Raw genomic sequence first — 19231 nt, forward strand, 5'->3', positions numbered from 1 at the left:
TTAGCCACTTTAGTATTAGTAATATTGTCTGACACTTGATGGGCTGAGTGTATTTGCTAGGCATGGCCACATCACTCACTGGCTGGACAGCACTGTTAGACAGGCACAGTCACTTTAGTACTCATTAGCACTTTCGTTCTGTTGGTTGGGCAGTAAAGTGATTATATTGGTTTGTTTATCCATTTTAGTATTGCTCATTGTGTCCGAGCGTTTGATAGGGCAAAGTTTACTTGATAGGCACAGCCATACAAGCACTCACTAGCTGGCCATCAAAGAGAATATAAACACGGTAAGTCCCTTTCAGTTCTGCAATGTCCATATTATCAGCCCTGTATTGTCGAAAATCCGTTTTTGTCTGTTTGTATATAATGTGCGTAATGCTTTTATAAGTTAATCATGGGCTTGTGTTATGGCTTTAATTTACTGTGCCCTTCATTGAAATAAAGACGTACAGAAGAATGACTGTTTATTTAAATGCGTAATGAGTATTTTTACTCGACAGGGAGAGATTACCCCAAGATGAACTGCTGCTCCCTTCGTTTTTCCTGTCTTCTCAGCCAATGATAATCCATACATTTCGGCAAGTGTTGTGAGGTAAGCCAGAATGACTTTAAACTAGTTTCTTTGCAGAAGCAGTGTTTAGGATTAAGTAAACCCTGTGTGCTGAGTAACTCTTAGAATACAAATGTGCTGGTTGGCATGGGGGGTATACCAAATTGAGTGAGTGATTAATGGCCACTGGTGGTGACATTGTGTTTGAATGCAACATTGGTGGATTTCACAAAGTGACATCCTTGAACAGTACAGCTGTGGAGAAGCTTAGACCGTTAAGCAGTCACGTACATTTTGTTGTTGAGCTCTTTTCACAAAGCTTAGTGGGGTTTCTGCTTGGCCAGGTTTGTAGTGGCGCAGAGCTACAGTCCTGTTCTACTTTGAGAATTGTCTTTCAAAAGTTTGCTGGGTCTTTAAGTCGTCAACTAAACAACAACCAGCAAAAACTGAGGGGCAACGCAGGCGTGTTAATGAGTATAATAGTTGTTTATATCGTACAAAACAAGTTAATACAAATCACAGGTACATTTCTTTTCTGGCACCAATGATGATGATCTTTTTGCCGTTTACCCATCTGATACTTACTGATGAGTCTTTACAAACTCTGATGTGCCAGAAGGTTTCATAGAAGCAAAGAATACAGATCCGGACTATTCTCTAAGAGTACCTTCCTTCTCTCAACAGGGTCGGTGGCTATCTTCACTGTTTCTCCTGTGTCTTACCAGCCTGCAAATACCTACGAAGTGGATCCAGTATTTTAAGGTAACATTGCTTGAATTTGATTTAATGTCTTTACTGGAGCTACGTTTAGAGCGAACACTAGATCTGTTGATTCACAGATTAGACTTTGTAAATGGTATGGAGTTTAAAAAAAAAAAGACTTGCAGGAGTTTGCTTCCAGGTAGCTTTTGTGGAGTTACCGCTCTCCGTCACACTAATGGAGAGGGGTAACTGGCCAGAATACATCTCTGGTGAATTGCAGGAAGTCCTGGCCCCTGGGCACGTTATGCCCCTTACATAACGAAATTATGCAGCTAAAATCTGATGTTTGAGTACATATTAGGTGTTCTTTTGGACAGACAGTGTAATATGTGTATACATTTTTTAACCGAGGCACAGATCCCCCTAATGTGTCTACTGAACAGCTGTGGAGAAGCTTAGACCGTTAAGCTGTCATGTAAATCTTGTTGTTGAGGTATTTTCACAAAGCTTAGTGGGCTTTCTGCTTGGTCGTGTTTGTAGTGGCATTGAGCTAAAATACTGTTCTACTTTAAGAATTCTTTCAAACGTTGCTGGATGTATAAATCATTCAATTAAACAACAACCAGTAAAAACTGAGTGGGCAAATCAGGCGTGTTAATAAACGTTATAGTTGTTACCATCGGACAATACAAAGTTGATATAAATCACAGGTACATTTCTTTTCTGGCACCAATGATGATGATCTTTTTGCCGTTTACCCATCTGATACTTACTGATGAGTCTTTACAAACTCTGATGTGCCAGAAGGTTTCATAGAAGCAAAGAATACGGATCCAGACTATTCTCTAAGAGTACCTTCTTTCTCTCAACAGGGAGAGTTCTCAAAGGGGTCGGTGGCTATCTTCACTGTTTCTCCGGTGTCTTACCAGCCTGCAAATACCTATGAAGTGGATCCAGTGTTTTAAGGTAACATTGCTTGAATTTGAACTAATGTCTTTACTGGAGCTACGTTTACTTTTCTGGCACCAATGATGAATATCTTTTTGCCGTTTACCCATCTGATACTTACTGATGAGTCTTTACAAACTCTGATGTGCAAGAAGGTTTCATAGAAGCAAAGAATACGGATCCAGACTATTCTCTAAGAGTACCTTCCTTCTCTCAACAGGGAGAGTGCTCAAAGGGGTCGGTGGCTATCTTCACTGTTTCTCCGGTGTCTTACCAGCCTGCAAATACCTACGAAGTGGATCCAGTATTTTAAGGTAACGTTGCTTAAATTTTAATTAATGTCTTTACTGGAGCTGCGTTTAGAGCCAACACTAGATCTGTTGATTCACAGATTAGACTATGTAAATGGCATGGAGTTTAAAAAATAACCCCCAAAAAACTTGAAGGGGTGACTTCCAGATGGCTTTTGCTACTGCACCCGTGGGAGTACCGCCAATCACACAATGGAGTGATAATTGGCCAGAATACTACTTTCGTGAATTTCACTGTCCAGTTCTGGCCCTGTGCATGTTATGCCCCTTAAATAACGAAATTTTCTCTTCCAGGGGATCCTCATCAATAGTCATAAGCACTGAATATTCCCGCCCATGTGCGGGACCCCGGAAACAATATAAAAATATATATGTAAAAAACACATATCTCGCTCCACATATATGTATGTACATATATCATTTTTCTCATACCAATGCAGCTCCATAACTGAGGCTAAGAACAATGTAAGCACATATACACACAATGCAATTAGTAAGGAAGCAAAATAAAAACACATTAGGTCAAATAACCTTTGAACTTTGTGTTTTAATGAGTAGACTACTCATAAATCCTGAAAATTGCTTGCAAATAGACATTGTTAGCCCTCAGGCTGCATTGCAAAACAATAGCATAGAAAATGAAACCATTTTCAACAAAAACTGGCACCGTGCCTTTAAGGCAGCCATGACCCCAGGCTTCCCATCATGCCTCAGGGGTGACAGTTAGGTCAGTTGTTCTTTCCGGCTCCTTCAGTCAGGACCCTGGTGAAACGGCTCCCTTTCTTTTTGTCTTTTTGTCAAAAAATATTCTTGTTATCTACAATTTTTTGCTTTCACTCGACGTCTTTTTGACTTGGGGTGTTACTTCTACCTTTTTTAGGCTTAAAGGTAATTTTTCTGTCAGAGATGCCTTCACTCTTTGACAAGTGCCCTTCATGTGGAAGGAAGATGGCCAAGACTGACACTCATTCAGTGTGTATCCTGTGCCTACCAGACTCTCACTCATCGAAAACCTGTGAACACTGCCAGGTTTTATCATCCAGAACTCTGAAAGAACGTGAGAGAATTCGTGTTTATGGGCTTTCTGAGAGAGGAAGATCTCCCAAGAAGCAGGAAAGTCGGAAGACGCAGTCGACGTCGAAAGAAGCCCCGACTGGTTCACATTCGGCGTCGAGATCGGCGTTGGAGAAGCAGTCGACGGCGACGAAGAAGATGTCTTCAGCGTCAACATCGAAGGTACCTCCGCTACAGACAGCGTCGAGGGATAGGTCACCGTCGAAGCGGAAGAGTTCGACGGCGAGCCACCTGACGTCGAAGCAGCATCGTCATGCTCTGACGTCGAGGCATTCTCCGTCGACGCCTGGCCACCGGCGTTCGGCGTCGAGCCATCCTACGTCGACGACTCGTCATGGTCGTTCGACGTCGAGGGAGCCTCTATCGACACATAGTCGATCGACGTCGAAGCAGCCCACGTCGACGCCCGATCAATGGCGTTCGACGTCGAGGCAGCCTCCGTCACATTCGGCCTCAAGGCACACCCCGTCGCCGACAGAGCACCGGCGATCGGCGTCGAAGCAGCCTCAGTCGTCGTCGAGTAGACCACCTTCGACGGCGAGGGGCTCTATGCCGAAGGACATTCATCGTCACCCGAGGTCGGCATCGAGGAAACCACGGTCGACGTCGAGGGAGCGCCTACCTGCTCGGCGTCGATACAGCCACCGTCGATGGATCAGCGGAGATCCGGAGAACGGGGTGTTTCGCAGCCCCTGAACATCTCTCCCGCAAGATCACAGGAGAGGTCGCCTCTGCAGCAGGTTCTGCAGGAAAAGGAGGGTGAACCTTTGGACCAGTCTCAATTATTGAGGTCTCAGTTAGGTTCTCCAGGATCTGCATCAGCTGCGGAGGTGGGACAATCTCCACTACAGGAGCCTCCGGCCAAGAGAAGGAGGGTCACAGAGGAGAGATCTCGTTCCAGGTCTTCCTCTAGACCTATAGTGAGCCTATCCTCATCTTCCTCAGCATCTCGCAGTGGCGGATCCTCGGATGGAAGAAACAGTGTTTCGGATAGGGAGAGATCCAAGTCCCCTGCAAGATCGCAACAGGCTCAAGCGGATCAACCTCCAAGATCACGTTCACCAGTGAAGGATTCCGCACACAAATCTCCTCCTGTTCGTCTGTCCCCACGGTAGTATAGACCTCTTCACCACTGGGCCAAGGACAAGGAGACAGCTGATCGGCTGAAAGCATATCGAGACCAAGCTCATCGCTGTAAGGAACGGTCACGTTCTCGGCACTCAAGTAAGAGAGGATCTCGTCGTAGAGACCGATCGCACTCTAGAACGCGCTCAAGTAGAAGATCTAGGTCCAGGAGGACCCGTAGCTCTTCAAGTTCTTCGAGGACCCGCTCTCACAGGGATTACTCTCCGACCTTGACAAACAGTCCACGCTCAAGGATATCTCCAACTGAGGATATTTTTTCATTCCAGGATATCTTGGGCAGGGGAGCCCTAAAGCTAGGAGTGCCTATGACTGCTCCACAGATCAAGACGACAGTCATATTTGAAACCCTACAGCACAGAACGACACCCAAACCCTTGTTGCCGATGGTCCCGGGTATTATGGACCCAGTAAATGAAGTCTTCCTGACGCCGGCAACGGTGAAGTCCGTCCCAGCGAGGATTCTCAAGAAGTATCGTCCTCCTGATGAGGATCCTCTGTTCCTGAAATCTGATCCCCCGCCTGATTCAGTAATCATTGCGGCGGCTAGAAAATCCAATGCGGTAGCTTCCTCATCCACGGTGCCTCCGGATAAGGACAGCAAGGTGCAAGATTCCTGGGGGAGAAGAGTCTGTAACACCTCCGCTTCTTTCCTCAAAGTCTCCAATGCGGGAGCGCTGCTCGGCAGGTATGATAGATCTCTGTGGGACTCACTACAGAGATTTTCTGAGAAACTTCCTCAGGAAGATAGAAAGGACTTTGAGGAGGTTCTGATGGAGGGCAGTCAAGTCTCCAATCAGATTATAGGAGCGGCGGCAGATGGGGCAACGCTGGCTGCGCATGGTTATGCGCATGGAATCACAGCGAGGAGATCCTCATGGTTGCGCCTTACGGCATTAAAACCCGAGGCTCAAACCAGGATTCTAAACCTTCCTTTTTCGGGCAAGTCTCTATTTGGTGCGAGTGCTGATGAGGAGATGCAGTGTATGAAGACTGAGTTGGACACCCTCAAAGCCGTGGGGCTTGAAAAGAAAAAAGAATTCAGGAAGAAGTTCCGTTCGGACAACAAGGGAACTTCGAAGCAGAGGGTTCAAACCCCTCAATGGCAGAAGGGCCAGAACCAACAAGGCCAACAGAAATCGCAGTACAAAGGCAAACGCAATTCCAAAGGAAATGGGAATCAGCGCCAAGGCAACAACTTCAATAAGTCTCAGCAGAAGCAATGAGTCTTCACTTCCCCCAGCGCCGTTGCCCACTCCAGTGGGGGGGAAGCATTGCGCATCACAGGACAGAGTGGCAGGCCATTACAAAAGATCAATGGGTGTTGTCTACGCTGCAGAATGGGTACTGTCTTCGTTTCCACCGTCTACCTCCTCCAGTTCCTCCGATGTCAACGTCAAGCCACCAGCTACAAATGTTGAAGAAAGAAGTAGCGACACTCCTCGAGAAATCAGCCATCGAGAGGGTTCCGGTGGCTCAAAAAGGGAAGGGAGTATACTCGAGGTATTTTCTGGTCAGAAAAAAGGGCCAGAAGGCAGAATACAGACCTATTCTGGACTTGAGAACACTCAATCTACATGTACGAAAAGAAAAATTCCACATGTTGGCACTCCATCAAATATATCCACATCTCAGGAAGGGGGATTGGATGTGTTCGGTGGACCTTCAAGACGCATATTTTCATGTCCCGATACGACCAGATCACAGAAGATTCCTTCGGTTCCGGGTGAGGACCTCTCACTACCAGTTCAAAGTCCTTCCTTTTGGGTTGAAGTCGGCCCCCAGAGTGTTCACAAAGTGTGTCGCAGTGGTGGCGGCAGCTCTGCGCCGCAGGGGAGTCTTCGTATACCCATACTTAGACGATTGGCTGTTGAAAGGTCCAACTCCAGACAATGTACGGAGTCAATTCCAGACATGCATAGAACTTTGTCAACGTCTAGGCCTGCATGTCAACTACAAGAAGTCGGTCTCCCATCCCACTCAGAAGATTCACTTCCTAGGAGCTCTGCTAGACTCCGAGGTAGGAAAAGTGTTTCCTTCGGAGGAGAGACAGTTTTCAATAGCGCTCAAGTGCCAGCAAGTTCTTCGCAACAGAACTCAGAAAGTGCGAAAGATAGCCTCCCTCTTGGGGTCGATGGCTTCCTGCATATTCTTGGTACCGAACGCCAGACTTCGGATGCGTCCTCTTCAGCAGGATCTGGAGGACAAATGGGACCAGCAATCAGATCGATGGGACGATCAGATCACTCTGTCAGAGGTAGCACGAGCTTTCATTCCGTGGTGGACGAAGAAGGAAAACATGCAAGTGGGAGTTCTCTTCCATCAATCTCCTCCTGCGCAAACGATCATCACAGACGCATCATTGCAAGGCTGGGGGGCGCACATGGGCCCTCTTCAGGTGCAGGGTCTGGTCGTCAAAAGAAAGCACCTACCACATCAATTTGCTGGAGTTGAGAGCAGTCCACCTTGCTCTCAAAGCGTTCCTTCCCTCGATTCAGACAGAGGTGGTGCTAGTACAAACGGACAACACCACCACTATGTACTATTTAAACAAGCAGGGAGGAACCCGCTCAAGGACTCTGTCACTGGAAGCTCAGGGCATCTGGCATTGGCTCGCAAGTTGTCTGTTGAAGCAGTCCACCTCCCAGGAGAGCAGAACGTGAGGGCGGACGCACTAAGTCGGCACTTCGAGGACAGAGAAGACTGGGTTCTCAACGACTAAGTACTAGACGACGTTTTCCAGGCTTGGGGTCGTCCTTCCATAGATCTCTTCGCGGACGACGTAAACAGCAAATGCCCAAGCTTCGCCTCGAGGTTCTATCGACCAGGAACGAGGGGGAATGCTCTTTTGATCGATTGGTATGGGGAATTTGTGTACGCCTTTCCACCCCTTCCTCTGATCCCGAAGGTGGTGAGCAAGCTGAATCACTCGTGCACAACAATGATCCTGATTGCCCCCGACTGGCCGAGACAATGGTGGTACACGGACCTCCTTCACCTGTCAGTGTCTCCTCACAAGAGGCTTCCGTGCAGGCCGGACCTGTTATCGAAGATGAACGGGAGGATTCACCATCCCAACCTTCCGTCACTGAACTTGGCAGCATGGCTCCTGAGGTCATTCAGTACGGCCATCTAGGACTGTCACAAGACTGCATGTCCATTCTGAGAGAAGCACGACGTCCTTCCACGAGACATTCTTACGCATGCAAGTGGAAGAGGTTCTATATGTGGTGCGTGCAGAATGGTCATAATCCGGTGAAGAGTCAGGAAGAGGCAGTTCTTCCATACTTATTGTATCTTGCTAAAGCAGGTTTGAAGTTTAACTCCATTAAGGTGCATTTAGCCGCTATAACTGCTTATAGGCGATCACCTTCACAAACCTCCTTTTTTCAGTTGCCAGCAGTAAAAGATTTCCTGCAAGGTCTGAAAAAGGTGTACCCTCCTGTACGGCCTCCTTCTCCTCCCTGGGAGCTGAACTTAGTACTATCAAAGTTGATGGGCCCACCTTTTGAGCCCATTCATAAAGCTACTTTGCAGCATATCTCCTGGAAAGCGGCTTTTTTGGTAGCGATTACGTCAGCCCATAGGGTGAGCGAAATTCAGGCCCTGTGTACTAAAGAACCGTATACAGTCTTTCATTTGAACAGAGTGGTGCTCAGAACGCACCCTTCCTTCCTGCCGAAAGTGGTGTCAGATTTTCATGTCAATCAGTCTATCTCTTTACCCACTTTCTTTCCTAATCCCTCTACTCCAGCTGAGAGGGCGTTACACTCTTTGGACCTGAAAAGGGTTTTAAAGTTCTATCTGGACAGGTCCAAGTCTATTCGACATTCTGATCAATTGTTTATTAACTATGGTTCGATCAGAACTGGCCATGCAGCATCGAAACGTTCCATTTCCAGGTGGATCGTTTCGTGTATCAAGCTTGCTTACCAATTGGCGCAAAAACCTCTGGGGTTTACTCCTAAAGCACATTCCACCAGAGGTAGAGCGGCCACTACGGCTTATCTACATGATGTGCCCATGTCTGAGATTTGTAAAGCGGCGACCTGGAGGTCTGTCCATACATTTACCAGACATTACTGTCTTGATTCTGACACTAGAGCAGATACCCAGGTGGGCCAGGCCTCACTGAGGAATCTGTTTAACAGCTGAATTATTTGGCTGTCATGACTTGGTTGGGTCATATACTTCTCATTTACCTGCAGGTGGTTGTTGGGCTTGCTATTCTATTCAGTGCTTATGACTATTGATGAGGATCCCCTGGAAGAGAAGGATAAGTTACTTACCTGTAATCCTAGTTCTCTTCCAGGGGTATCCTCATCAAAGTCATAAGCAACCCACCCGCCTCCCCAGGTAAATGAGATTTTGTACTATTTCAATCTTGTGGTTGAGCCCTGTCTTCAGGGTTATGCAAAGAACAACTGACCTAACTGTCACCCCTGAGGCATGATGGGAAGCCTGGGGTCATGGCTGCCTTAAAGGCACGGTGCCAGTTTTTGTTGAAAATTGTTTCATTTTCTATGCTATTGTTTTGCAATGCAGCCTGAGGGCTAACAATGTCTATTTGCAAGCAATTTTCAGGATTTATGAGTAGTCTACTCATTAAAACACAAAGTTCAAAGGTTATTTGACCTAATGTGTTTTTATTTTGCTTCCTTACTAATTGCATTGTGTGTATGTGCTTACATTGTTCTTAGCCTCCGTTATGGAGCTGCATTGGTATGAGAAAAATGATATATGTGGAGCGAGATATATGTGTATTTTACATATATATTTTTATATTGTTTCCGGGGTCCCGCACATGGGCGGGAATATTCAGTGCTTATGACTTTGATGAGGATACCCCTGGAAGAGAACTAGGATTACAGGTAAGTAACTTATCCATGCAGCCACAAATCTGACATGAGTACTTATTAAAAAGCTGTCCTTTTGAACAGATAATGTGTGTGTGTATATATATATATATATATATTAACCAAGGCACAGATCCCTTCACGTGACTACTGTACTGTTCTAACTGGTACTTCCAAGTGTGATTGGTGCTTGGGTCTCAAGAACAAGTAGAACATGAGCTCCAAGGAGCCTGTTAATAACAATGAAGGATAGTAAAAATGTTTACCAAGTTCATGCAACTCTTTTGGAATTTGTTTTCTGGTATCAATGATGAACATCTATTTTGCCGTTTACCCATCTGACATTTGCTGATGAGACTTTACAATACTGAGATGCCAGAATTGCACCTTGACTCCGATACTATATTTGGAAATTCTTGATTGAAGCTGTTTCTGACTGTGTTTATTATTGCAGCGCTCGGCTTCTTTCGTTTGAGTAGCTTGCTGCTTGATCTGTTGCTTTCCTCTTTCGATGGGACTTTCCACTCCCTTCACTCAACGCCACAGATGAATCATTTCAAGGTAAAAACTAAACCTGGGAGCTTGTTTCTTTGTAGCACTGTACAGCATGCATGTGTATCTGTAGCGGCTTCGTGTTTAAATAAGATATATTTAAATGTGTACAGCATTACAAACTGAGACCAGACTCTTAAGTCCTAGTGCTTCTCACTGCAAAATACCTTTTTCAGTGTTGAATTTCCACATTGGGTACCATAAAAATAATCGGAACTCTGAAAATGGTCCCAACCAGGGGCAGGAGAAAGGACCTATTTTAGTCGTTCACTATCCATTGGTGTTTTGCTCCTGTCATCTCGCTTCCCTCTAAAAAGTTGTGTACTTTTTGTGCAAATACCACTTTGCTACATTGCTTCAATCGATAGTTTGTTAGCATAACAAGAGCTCTCACTACTTTCGCAAAATTTTCGTACAGAAATTTTGCACAAATTCTGTTTAACGCTTGTATTGTTGAGGTTGCGTCAGAGCTAATGGAGGTACATGTTGGCGTTCATAGAAGTGGTTTGCCTTCGGGAGATTTCATTTGGGGTGGCTTATCTGCCAACTTTCCAAGTTGGCCTCTTCACCTGCTGTCAGTTTTTGTTACTCCAGCTTTCAATGACTTACTCTGTTGTGTGCTGTTATGAATCTGGTCTTCATGTTGGCGCCGTTCGCAGCAACAGTGTTTTGCCTTCCTGAGAGTCAGTCACTAAGAGTTTGTACTTTCATTTCTGTTTATAAATGTCCCAGTGAAACTGACTGTCATCTGGCCAATTGCTTCAACTGTCAATGAAGGTATATTTTACTTCACTGTCTTTTACCATTAGTTGAAGATTCCACCAAAGTTTTTTTTCTGGCTTTTCTGAATATTGATTCCCCATAAGCGTTTATAGTTGAGTGTACAAATCTGAGCTGTTACTGCATTTTGTGAACCAAATGCAGTCAGAGTGCAGTGGCTACCTAGGGTGGAATGTCCCTTGGATGTAGATCCATCACCCCATATCAAATTTATTTTCATGTCACTATAATGGAGCAAAGAATGTATTCGAAGTTAATCAAATTAATTTTGATCGAAAGCAGTTGCAGCTTATATTGTGGGTGTAGCACTCAGTGTAGTGGGGAAACTGACAATTGGAGGGCCAGTACTAGTAGAACTGAATACCCTTTGTATTTCAACTCGTAGTCATGCAAGCAGTATTACTGATAACTTCGACTAGTATTACCTGTTCTTATAGTGTACAAGTGCTGTACTGTAAGCAAGGCCACTGGAATTATTAGATTCTGCAGCCATAGCATTTTCCGCATAAGTATACATTATCCACACAATCAAACATCTGCTGCATAATTTTCAGATTTAATAAAAAAATATTGATTTCTAGCTGAAAAGGATCAAAAGTGACTAAACTTGCAGCAACTTGTATTCCCCTGCAGTGGAAGGCCCTTCCCAAAGAAGACTGGTCATCTTTCATTTGCCTATTGCTTTGAGTGTTAAACTGTTATTAATAAGTTGAAACCTTTACTCGGTTTTAAAATGTTTAAAAAAATCATTACAAATAATGCAGTAATATTGTTACGAAATGTGCTGCATCATTTGCCTTTCCTTGCCACGTAATTTAGTTTATCCTGTGACATGATTTGGTCCGTCCCTGTCCATTTGTCACCCTGGCTAGAAGTTACACAGGCACTGGTACCCCTGATGGAACCAGCAGTACAGTGGTAATAGTACGATGGTACTAATTGAGGGGGTTATAGTACCAACCAGCTTAAGTGACAGTGATGCAGGTAGGGAGGTAACATATTTAGCTTTACTACTTGCATGATGTTTGTTAAAGGCTTTTGTTCACTGTTCAGGGCTTAAACTAACCCTGAATTCAACTAATCCCAGTTCAAGGTGAGCTACAGTCTCCATGTATCCATGGCTCTTTGTGGTAATTTGGTAAAGTTCAGGATCTTAACCTGCACAAAAAAATCATACAAAGCTGTTCGAGGTAGTTTAATATCCAAACAATGGGCACTACAATATTTTTAACTAGGTTCTGCCATAACTAAGAAAACCCCAACGAAAAATGGGGCTAACAGTCCTCCTACAATTGTTTGTTTACAATGCTATATTCAGGTGTATCCTAGGTCTTTTCAGCCTTGGCCAGTTTTTCTTCCCCTCCACTTCAAAATGCTGGTTTTTGGTGCAGATTGACAAGGACAGGTTGTGCTTGCTTAGCTGGAGTATGTGCATTTCCCTTTGGCCGATGCGAGCGCATAAGGGGTTAAGCAGTTTTCCGCCTTAGGTTTAAAGTGAGCTCTACAAAATTGTTGTTGTTCCATACAAAAAGATTTGATTAGAACACACATTCTAAAGACGGGACTTGTAGGAGCCATCCTTCTGTCTTCAAAAGCCTTACAACTTTGAAACTGATTCTTCATTGTTTGAGTAGTGTTCTTGAAGCAGAGCTCCGTAAGGTCTTCAGTTCCAGAGGCTGCTCCATCTTCGAGAGTGGTGCGTCAAATTGGTTACAGTATCTGGGAAAGGGCTGTAGATTGAAGCCTGTTTAGTCACCCATCTCTTCCTCTGAAATGGTGATCACAAGCTCCTAAGTTAATACTGAGCTGCACCTCTGTTTCAAGAACTGCAGATCGCTTTTACATAGCAAAATAAGGATTGCAGCCTTACCCCACAGATACTAGTGCAGCTTTTTTCTTTTTTCCTTTTCTGTTAAGATCAAGTAAACGGATAGCACTCGCTCCACTCCTCTTTGGTGGATAGCAGTGGAGATCAGAGTGTGACATTTTACTTTGCTTCTGGTGTCCCACATTGTTACAGTAGGAGCACATCCATGCACACCTCACCAACCAGACCTAAATGTGACCGTTACAAGCTTATTTCTCCAGTATTGGGGTGTCTTTCATAGATTCACATGCTTGAATATTCCCCGTTGTCAATGTGGAAGCCCCACGGTAAATAAAACAGCAATAAAACCAATCTTATATGTATATAAAAACATAATTGCATACATTCTAAAACCATAAATACTCATAAGTACCAAGGTTAGCATTAACACATAAAACTACATTAGAAGAAAAAGGCACTTTCATAGCATATCCATGTCATTATGCTAGTCCAAACTACAGCTAATCAGGCGCAATCACCCTCTAGAACCTTCTCCTCAGAGGCTCAGGCCCTCAGATTTTCTACCGCACGTCGTGTGAAGGGAGTCTCCCTGAGCTCTGCTCAGTTTTTTCTGCTCCTTTTGGATTTCTACAGCTTTTGGGATGTCTTCAAGTAAGAAATCTTTTTCGACCTTGTGCTTCTTGTGTGAAGTTGCGGTTCTCAGAGGACCCTCATAAGAAGTGTATTTACTGCCTCTATCAGAACATGAGGGTAGGCAAGTGTAAAATTTGCAGGACTTTTTCAACCAAGACTCTTAAAGACTGGGAATGGCGTCTCCTTCTGTGGTTGCAGAGGTTGAAGGATAAGGATTCACCTCTTTCTGATGCAGATAGCCTTGCGTCAGAGTTTTCTAGAGCCACTTCCAAGTGTAGCAGTGTGCAGGACTTGCCCTCTCCTTTCCTTAAAAAGAGGAAGCTCAGGTCCCGAAGGCTCCTGCTGTGTCTCCACCTCTTCCTGCTACGCCTACGCCCCCGAGATCTGACTCTCAGGCATCCAAGGCTCTTTCTACGCATGTTTCTGCTAAAAAACGTGCCAAATCATCGACGAGTGACTACAACAGTGACGACAACTTATGCCAGTAGGTCGTCGACGGCGGCTGTGGTGGTGTCTACGGTGGCTGCGTCGACTTCTTCAGCGTCGACTGTGGTGTGTGTAAGCCTCAAAACAGTCTCGTCTACAATTCCCATTTGCTCGTCGACGTCAAAAAAGGGAGTCAAGTAAATAATAGTAATCGGCAGAAGCAGGAAAGCCACTAGGCCAGAACTTCGGGGGAGGGGGGTGGGGGGGGGGCGCGAGGCTAACACTCCCAGCCAGGGCTGGCCCTAACACTGGTTGCACACGGTGCAAAAGTATTTTTTGGTGCCCCAACCCAGTTTACCTCTCCATGAATTCCCTCACTATCACTCACCAACAATGCACCTCATCTCTCTATAGCACCTTTCTGACAAACATTCCATTTTTTTATAGCGCTACTCATAGTTTACTCACACTCATTTCTGTGATCTGCATGGTACACGTTCTTTGTAGCAGACACATTAACGCTCTGCACTGTGTGGTTGACACGAGTGCCCATGTGAGTGCACGGTGAGCGATGCAACAGTGTGAGAGGAGTGGCTGCAGAGTGAGTAAGGTGGCCGTACGAATTTGGGTTCGGGTGCAAGTTCAGAATAGGACGAATGAATGTATGATTACTGTTGGGCTTGTTTGAGTGAGATATATTCAGCAGTGAGGGGGACCGGTTAGTGAAGTGTGACTTGAGTGCAGAATGAGTAGTGTGCTGGTGTGACTGCAGGGTGAGGTAGAGGATGAACAGCGCAAGTGCATTGTGAGTGCCGAGTAATCACTGTGAGTGCCGGGTGAGCAGGTGAATGGTGTGAGTGCATGGTGATCAGTGTGAGTGCATTGTGATCGCTATGAGTGCAGGGTGAGCGTGAAAGTGAAGGGTGAGAATGAGTAGTGAGTTGTCTGAATGCAGGGTGCATTCCCAGACACTTGAAGTAACTCGGCATGTTATTGACAGTGGCGTAGGGTTTAAGATCTAAGTTAAACTATTGCTATTATGGCATTAATCGAAGGTGGAGGAAATAAATAATGTGCTGATGCTGCAACAAACTTCCAGTCCTATGGTTAGGGTTGCCAGCAGATTATTTTGATGGCCCAGTTGGAACAAAAATAAGCAGACACCTAAAGCTGTATTTTAAGCCCTTATATGTGCATACTTCGAACAGCAAATATAAATAGAAAACACTTTCAATTGTGTTCTAGGGCGGCCTGAATGGTCCATGACTGATAATTAAACAGAACAAAGACAGAAAAGTCACATAATGAATGTAAATGTAAATGTAGTTGAGCTTATATAGCGCACAGCTACCCGCAGTGGGTTTCCCGGCGCTTGCTTAGGGAACCCTTCCTGTTATTCCCCTGTGAGATAGCAGGGTATCCACAAGGTGAAAGTCAGGCATCCCGCCGCGAGGGGCCGTTGTGGAGATTAAGCAAGCTATTGCCCAGAGTCGCAGAGTGTGAACCCGTGAGTCGAGGAGGCACCGGGGCGAGAATTATCGAGTCCGTGGAATTTTTAGCCCAAGACCCCGCCGAGGCGGGGAATTGAACCCTGGTCCAGGACCGATCTCAGCTTCCGGGTCTGCTGCCTCTAACCCCTGAGCCACACTTCTCCATGAATACATACTTTTTTATTTATAAATCTATTTAGTGAAGGTCTCTGCAGGCTCTTTAAAAAACACGCACAGGCATTTTACTTTTGGCAACCCTACTTTATATTCATGAAATGCATTCTCACGCTACAGCACTAAATGTGAAATACAAATGTAAGGAATAGGCAGAGTAGGACCCAGGGGGTACTGGAATCAGGAAAAAACACTAAGCCTCTGTAACCAGTTTACAAAGGCATGTAAATAGCCTTTAAAGACTTGTGAAAAACTCTACGGGTGTGCTGGAGATAAGACTCCAGACACTGCCCAGCTGAGGCCCCAGCAGCTCACTGCAGCAGCCCGGGCTGAGACCCAGGACGGGGCAGAGGGGGGCTGAAGCCCTTGGGCCTGAGCAGAAGTGTCAGTGGGAATGCGCGACCCCCTTTGCATCGCTCCACGGCCCCCCTTGGGGGGTCGCACCCCACAGTTTAAAGACCCCTGTTCTAGAGGGTGCTTCCACCTGATTGGCTGTAGTTTGGACTAGCATAATGACATGGATATGCTATGTAAGTGCCTTTTCTTCTAATGTAGTTCTGTGTTAATGCTAACCTTGGTACTTCTGAGTATTTATGGTTTTAGAATGTATGTAATTATGATTTTATAGACATATGATTGGTTTTATTGCTATTTTATTTACTGTGGGGCTCCCACTCCGACGACGGAGAATATTCAAGCATGTGAATCTATGAAAGACACCAATACTGGAGAACCACCGTTTACAGGTAAGTAACAATTGTTCTTTTGTGGTCTTAGTTGGTCAGAAAGCCCTTGTGCCCTCCTCGATACACAGTGCATTTTGTTTTTTTAAATGGTCATTGGCTTTAATACTTTCAGTGAGAATCTCATGATGAACTGGTTGTAAAGTTACTCCATCTTCCAGCAAATGTAGTATTGAGATTTTCATAGACTTTTCTAGGGTGCCATGTCTTACACTTGAGCTCGGCATCTGCACCTCTATCAGGGAATGGTCAGTGGTTTCCCATAGGGTTATGGTCCCTTAACAATTTAAAGATATAAATGCTCATAGCTGCCTGCAGTCACTGCGATTGTGCACTTGTTGCCTAAGAAGTAAGTCTTTGTCGAGCTTCGCCCTCCTCGGGCAACTTCAGTTATGCAGGCTACCAATAAATCTGCAACCTAGTCCTTTCTCGAAACTGCTAAAAGCACTCTCAAAGGAATAAATCTATACATTTTGCAAATATCTGGAAGCATTCCAAAGTTATCTGTTGCATGCCACAATTACATGACATCTATCCTATCTATATATATTTTTTTTTTCACTGAACCATTTTTTCCATTCCAGAAGGACTAAAAAAGGTAAACGCCCCTAAAGTGACATGCAGAATCTGCGAAAGGGTTCTTTCAAGAGGTGATTCGAACAAGAAGTATTCTTGCGGTACAGCAAGTATGATAAAGCACCTCAAGACTCTGCACCACTTCAACCTGGCTCGGGAGGAATGCAGAAGACTTCGAGAGAACCCTCCGCCTGCAGTGGCAAGTACTTCAGCTGCAGCAACATCGCCAGTACATCCGGACATATGTCCAGAATTTGGACAACTGAAAATTCACTGTATTAAATGCAACAAACTACTCTGCTATGGAGAGCAGTCTGTCGATCTAATCCTCGCAGCACAGAAAAATCACCTCTGCAGGATTTTTAAATTTTTTTTTCCTGAAGTTTACGGTTTTGTTTATCCTGTTCTCTTTTTTTAACAAAATTACAAAATCGTTCAAAAAAATACCAAAAAAATAAAAGTTTTTCAGAACTAACTGCTCTTTTAAAAAAAGCTATATTTGTATGACAGTGTGTGAAAGTTTGGTTGAATGTATGCGTAGTGCATAATTGACTGACAGAATGCATTAGTAGTGTATGGTGAATGTATAAGTGCAGAACTATAAGGAAGTGCTGCAGCACGACACTAAGCTCTTTAGCTGTAGTGTGCTGTGGTACTTGCTATCGTGCCACGCGTCTAAACTCACCCGGCCACTGATTCCTTTATTTTTTGGGGGATTTTTTTTGGTTCATGGACTTACTCCGTCTGAATGAACCACTGCGGAGCGCCATCCGTGCTCTTGCCTTAATGTGCAACTCCACTGAGCATAGCGTGCTACGATTACATACACCTAGACCAAGAGGTTGACTGGGGCTACACCTCCGTCTATCCCATGGTAATACCTTGCAATGCTCCCTTGAGAACCTAGACAGTCCTCTGTCAGGCATGTAACATTACCGTCCTGATGATGATCCCACTATTGCTCTGAAAGGGATCGAAACGGCATCGACCAATTGAAAGATTCACACCTTGAACCACTGCATTAAATGTGAGAATTCTGTCATGGATAGCTTTTTAAGTACTCCAATTGATCCAAAGCATCCTTTCTTTTTTGCCTGAAATTCCTTTTTCTGTTTCTATATGTCCTTTGTTTGATGTACCTGGATGCAGGACTGTCCCACTTTATTGTTGGTGGTTTATTTTCTTGAAAACATTTGCATTGCTTAATTAAACGTGTGTGCCCGGGTGGACACCAGTGAATATAGTACTAATTTTGGTCTATATAATTTTTTGTTTTTAAGGACCATTGTTACAAATACAAAGTACGTACCCAGGGTCCTTATTTACCGATTGGGTTCCCTTGTTTTTTTCAAACACGTGGCACTTCTGAAGCACATGGATGCAACATATGTACATAAATATGTTGCAAGTCTATGCTTCCCCCTGCACTGCTGCTTAAACTGTAGCCATGCGGTGACACAGGCACCCTTGCACCATAGTGCAAGGATATCTGTGTCGTGTGGAGTTTGTTTTGTGCAGGAAGACACACCTTCCTGCACAAAAACAATCAGTGAAGGCATTTTTCTCCTTCAATGTATGCTGTGCAATGCAGCATATATTGAAAGAGAAAAAATGAGAAATGAAAACAATTCTCCTTGTTGTGCCTTGCTACACCAATTGGAGGATGGTGTAGCATTCACACACATGTCCAGATTTATGATTTCTGATAAATTGGAGATGTCTTATTCTATTAGTGTTCTGTGCAAACACGCTCAGCAACCCCTATAGAACGCCCCTTCAACGCAAAATGGTGTGTGTCATATTTACGCGGAGAAGAAAAGCTACACAGTGCATTTTCCTCTCGTATATATGAGCGTCTTGCGCTATCACTGTTACAAAAAGTGACATTGTTGGCAAAGGATGCTTCTAAATTTGCCCCATAGTGCTTAGGTATTGGCAGACTGTTACAATAAGAACATATTGCTAGCTGATTGAAAAATTGCATGAGACAGGAGGTTAGCACAGTTTTGCAGCGTGAATCTTTCTGGATTCACTATGCTGTGCATTATTCCGCGGTCTTGTGGTTGGGTCCGGATTCGTAGTCTTTTCTTTGTTTTTTTTTTTTTTTTTCTCTTTGCCCAGGTGGGGGTCGGCGTCACACCCCCTTTGGGTGTATTTCCGGTGACGTCGGCATGCTTCCTGCGGAAGCTCCCACTCTTGGGCGCCATCTTCAGATTCTTTTTTTCCGCGGTCGGGTCTGGATCGTTCCCGTTTGGGCTCCAGACATTTTTGGAGAAAGAAGAAAGAAAATACAGAAAAGACGAGGAGAAGTCATCTGAAGACTCCAGGGGACTTCACCGACGAAAGACAAGCAAAGATAAGGCGTTTTCCATCCAGATCTTCGACGACCGTCGACGAACACGCGACCAGAGAGGCCCTGGACGCTCGAGGATGGACAACACGC

General features: G+C 44.8%; 1 long non-coding RNA gene across 7 annotated transcripts in view; it reads left to right on the plus strand.

The window, feature by feature from the left end:
• LOC144828759 (uncharacterized) overlaps positions 1-17263 on the plus strand; it is a 132686-nt gene extending 115423 nt beyond the window's left edge. For 6 of the 7 annotated variants that reach the window (XR_013610528.1, XR_013610527.1, XR_013610532.1 and 3 more), the window contains 6 exons: positions 503-594; positions 1237-1314; positions 2127-2220; positions 2423-2516; positions 10041-10147; positions 16797-17263. This is a non-coding gene — a long non-coding RNA (uncharacterized LOC144828759). The remainder of the gene's footprint in view (positions 1-502; positions 595-1236; positions 1315-2126; positions 2221-2422; positions 2517-10040; positions 10148-16796) is intronic. The other variant, XR_013610530.1, reaches the window with a different exon arrangement.
• Positions 17264-19231: the final 1968 nt, after the last annotated feature.

Source organism: Lissotriton helveticus, chromosome 4_1, assembly GCF_964261635.1.
Source record: "Lissotriton helveticus chromosome 4_1, aLisHel1.1, whole genome shotgun sequence".
Classification (NCBI taxonomy): Eukaryota; Metazoa; Chordata; class Amphibia; order Caudata; family Salamandridae; genus Lissotriton; species Lissotriton helveticus.